Raw genomic sequence first — 5288 nt, 5'->3', positions numbered from 1 at the left:
GGTGGGGTCACATTTCCTTAGGTTTCAAAGAGTTCACCTTTAACTAAGTTAATTCTCAACTAAGTTCCAGAATTACGCTACCGTTAAGATGGACCACAAACCAATCCTGAGGTGGTGGAGCTACCATGACCTTGAGAGCTACAAAATAGGATTTGAAAGCATCAAGGAAGTGAGGTCACCAGGCACGTGAAGGAGAAGAATGAGACCACTCAAACTTGAGGGAGCAGACTTTCTGTTCCAGTGGACCTGGAAATTGAAAGTCCAGGTCCAGTGTATGGCCACCAATTACAAGTCTGAAATCCCTGATAATGATCTAGGTGGTCTAAAAGAATAGAAGATTAAATTCCAGCTTTGAGAGCTAGTGTAAATGGTTTGATTGGGGTTGTTTGTTTGTTTGTTTGTTTTCATTTGTTTGATTTGTTTTTTTAACTTGTTTGCTGCCAAAATTCCTTCTTTATCTCCAATTTCTTCCATTCCAAAAGGAAATGTCTACCTTGTGCCTGTTTCACCTTTTGAAGGAGCTAACTTGGAGTCTAAATTCACAGATTAATAGGAACTTTTGCTCAGGATGGATTGTGAACTTTGTCTCAGGATGGATTTTTGAGACTTTTGAGATGATATGATAAGATGAGAGTGTTTTGCATGTGGCAATAATATGAATGTGTAAGTTTAAATGTCATAGATTAAATTGTGCCACATACCCCCACATCCCTCAACAAAATATGTCAACTTGGATCGGTCATGATTTCAATGGTTTGGCAGATAGGTAAATGATCTGATGTAATAGGTCAATCAATTGTAAGAATATTAAGAGTTGTATGCAACACCCTTAAAACTATCAGAGCCCTCTAATCTTATATAAGAGAGGTGGATCTATTATCACCAAAAAAGGAAAAGGGACCACAAGCAGAGCACATTGATTACATTTGAGGAACCTCACTAGGTCCAAAGGAATACTGATGCCAGTACACATGGAGATCTCCTAGGAATGTCAGGAGACAAGGATTTTCCTCCTGAATTGCGAACGAACAGAGAAAGGAAATATCTCCCCCTAGCACTAAAGCTGCAAAATTGGACTTTCAGCCATGTAAACAGTGAGAAAATGAATATCTATCTGTTCATTAAATTCATCCACTGGTAGTGTTTCTGTTACAACACTAGATAGCTAAAACAATGCTATATAAAAATATTGATTGCAAGGAACAAAAGTGTGGGACAGACGTTTATATTTTCAATGGAATCCAAATAATTTAGAACCTTAAAGCTAAATGAACTCCAGAAATTAATGCCAAGAAATGTCTTTAAGCTTTAAAGTTTAAGCCAAAGTTATCTTCTGAAGTCTTCTTTTTGTTAAATGTATTTTATTTTAATAATAAAATTATTTCTGCCCTTACTATTACGCTCTTACACAGGAACTCTATATGAAATAAAATTGGCCACAGCAATTTAAGAGGTGAAAGGAGTTGGGCGCCAGTGCCTTTAAGGTAGGGGGACAAAACAATTTGGGGAAATCTGGTGGCCATGGTTGCACAATGTGTTCCATGTCATTGAGTCGTGCCTATGTAAACTGGAAACATCATACATAGCCACGAATATTTGACCAAAACAAAACAAAATCCACAAGGAGGCCATAAAGCATGGCTGGAGAAGAAGAAAGAGCACTTTTCAGAAGAAAGTTAAGATTGTGAAAAAAAGGAGAGAAGGAGGAAGGAAAGGAGGGAAGGAGAATAAGAGGAAAATAGGTATTGGGGAGAGATCGCCAAAGAAAGCTTGCAGAGAAGAGGATATAAAGTGAGAAATTTTATAAGATAAAATATGAAGGGAAACATGTCAATAGGAATATATGAAGTTAATGTGTGTATCTATATATATATATATACATGTCAAATATTTGAAAATAAAACTTTAAGAATGCACCAGAAGGAAAACAAAGTGTAAGATTTATCTTATTTCGCAATCCCTAGTAACCTCTATTCTAACATGTCTCCATGAATGTGTCTATTCTAAAGAGTTCAAAAGATGCCCTAATGGTAGAGTGGGTACTTATTGGGCTACTAACCACAAGGTCAGCACTTTGAAATCACCAGCCAGTTCCTTAGGAGAAAGACCAGGCTTGCCTCTCTGCTCAAAAGTCAGTCTCAGAAACTCACAGGGCAGTTCTGCCCAGTCCTGCAGGGTTGTTGTACTCAGCCTAGATATGGCGACTATGGGAAACTGGGGAACAATAATGGGGAGCATGTGGACAAATTCTTCGTTCTCCTATTTTAAGAAGCCTCTGGAGGCCAGGATTCTGGGAGGGAGGCCTTCACACTTATGTTAGAGTCCCAATCACATTCTCATAACTAAAATAAATCCCTACAATAGCCTCCCATACTAGAGGTACCTCAAAGTTACTTCTTACAGGCACATGGCTGGTTGCTCTCTGAATGTCAGCTCTATCTATAGGAACAGACATGTTGGGTATTGCTTATCCCATTTAGGGGACAGTCACTCCCCCTTACCTGCCCTCAGGACTAGTGTTAGGTTACGCCTCCAATGAACTCAGGGACCTCTAGGATTAGGATTCAGCCCACTTTTTTACATATGTAGTTAGCTGTAATTGGGCAAGAGGGAGGTGCTTTCATGTCCTGAGACTATTATAAGGTAATGTAAAAATACATTTTTTCTCTTGCCTGGACCAGATACTGTGAAGGTGAGGACACCCCAATTTGTGTTTGTCATTTAATTTCTTCCCTTCCATTACACAGCCATCCCTTAGTACAAATCCTGATGTGGGCTGGGTCCCACAGATGACACGGGGAAATATTTCAAATAGATAGAATCATATGATAGTTGTGCTTTTGTGTCCGACTTATATCATTCAGCATATTGTTTTCATGGTCCATAGTTGATGTAGCATGTATTCAAAATTCACTGCTGTGAAAGTCTTATTAGTTTCCATTGTATTATGGGCTCATTTTGTTTTTGTTTCCATTTGTTGATGACTATTTTTTCCTAACAATGGTTGTGGTGTGTAATCCTGTTAAAAGCACTAGTGTACAAGAATCTGTTGTTGTCCTGTTTTAGATTCTTTGGAGTATATGCCTTGGAACTGCTCAGTCTCAAAAGTGAGACATGTAAGAATTTTAAAACTGTTTTCCCCAATGTTTACCAATTTACATATCCACCAGCCAAACAAAGATCACAATTTCACCAATGTTCCAACTTCAACAATGCCTTGGTTTCATGGTTCTTTCCCTTTAACTGTTTTTTTCCTTTCATTGCTTATTTGTGTGTCATGTAGTATAAAACCATGAAATTAAGATTTCCAATTCACTGTAAGTTATTAATTAATGTTCACACACACACTGACTCCTAGAGATTATTGCTTTCTCTCATAAAATCAAGATAAAAATAAAATATTAATATGCTAAAATTATGAAATATTTATTAGAACAATCCTATATATTTTCATTAGTTGTTGTTTGATGCCATCGAGTCACTTATGAACTATAGGGACCTTATGAGCAACAGAAGGAAACACTGCCTAGTCTGGTTCCAACCTCACAATTGTTCATATGCTTCAGCCCATGATACACCCCATGTGTTGAGGGCCTTCATATTTTTCACACAACCAACGCCTCCACTTTCCCATATATGAGTTCCTTCTTCAGGGACTGGTCTCTCATAATAGCATGTCCAAAATATACAAAAATGAAGATTTGGGTGAAAAGGTGAAAACGGAAATAAAAGTGTGGATTATAAATCAAGCAATTCTATTGGGAAAATTCTTATGTTTCGGTAGCAGATGGACATTGGGCCTCCACTCAAGTACTCCTTCAATGCAATAACACTTTGCTCTATTAAACTGGCATTCCATGATGCTCACTTTCCCAACAAAATCACTAAAGACAAAGTGGGTGCATAAACAAATGTGATGAAAAAAGTTGATGGTGTCCGGCTACCAAAAGATAAAGCATCTGGGTTATTAAAGACTTGGAGATAAACAAGTGGCCATCTAGCCGAGAAGCAACAAAGCCCACATAGCAGAGGCACACCAGCCTGTGTGATCACAAGGTGTCAATTGGATCAGATATAAGGAATCAAAGGACAAAAAATCATATCATTGTGAATGAGGGGGAGTGCAGAGTGGGGACACAAAGTCCATCTGTGGGAATCTGGATATCCCCTTATAGAAGGGTCATGGGGAGGTGGGGGGCCGGGTGGAGAAGAGCCAGTCAGGGTGCAGTGTAGCAACAATGAAACATACAACGTTCCACTAGTTCTTTAATGCTTCCTCTCCCCGCCACCCCTCTATAATATTCCCAATTCTACCTTACAAATCCAGCTAGACCAGAGAATGTACACTGGTACAGATAGGAACTGGAAACACAGGGAATCCAGGATGGATGATCCTTTCAGGACCATTGGTGAAAGTAACAATACTGGTAGGATGGAGAGAAGGTAAGGTAGAAAGAGGGACCTGATTACAAGGATCTGCATATAATCCCCTTCCTGTGGGGAGAGATAGCAAAAAAGTGGGTGAAGAGAGACATTGGTCAGTGTAACTCTTGAAACATTAATAGTAATTTATAAATTACCAAAGGTACAGGAGAGGGGGGCGGGATGGGAGAGGAAAAAATGAAGAGCTGATAGCAAGGGCTCAAGTAGAAAGCAAATGTTTTGAGAATGAGGATGGCAACAAATGAACAAATATGCTTGGCCCAATGGATGTATGTATGGATTATGAAAAGAGTTGTATGAGCCCGCAATAAAATGGTTTTTTTTAAGTCTCCTTTTTTTCCTGCAGAGCAAATGGTGACTGTTGACGTGAGGTTAGCAGCCCACTGCAAAACCCACCATGCCACTAGGGCTCATAAGTCAATCACAAAGGGACAAATTAGTGTATTAGACTACTGCTGAAAAAAGTCAAGAAAAGGTTTTCATAATAAAAGGCACCAGTGCTGAAAGGGGAATGAATAGAAAATAAGTGGCTAACGTATAGATACACAATAACTAGCATATGGGGGAGGGGAGGGCAATACAATAAGAGACAGGTCAGCAATAAGAGATGGGCAGGGACAGGAAGTAGGAGAAGTGCAGGAGATAAAGACACTGAAGGTAAACACTGTAGTGTACACAAACCTTAAGCAGAGGTGATCCATAAGTTGATACATGGATAGACATTCAGGCTGAACTGCTGTGGGTGAGACAGTAGGACACTTCCCATAAATATTTATTGTTTGACAGATGAAATTCCTTCATATGTATTTACATTTGCTACAACTATATCCATAAATATTAGCTCA

Source organism: Tenrec ecaudatus, chromosome 2, assembly GCF_050624435.1.
Source record: "Tenrec ecaudatus isolate mTenEca1 chromosome 2, mTenEca1.hap1, whole genome shotgun sequence".
In the NCBI taxonomy this organism is placed as follows: Eukaryota; Metazoa; Chordata; class Mammalia; order Afrosoricida; family Tenrecidae; genus Tenrec; species Tenrec ecaudatus.
This window is presented reverse-complemented; position numbering follows the sequence as displayed.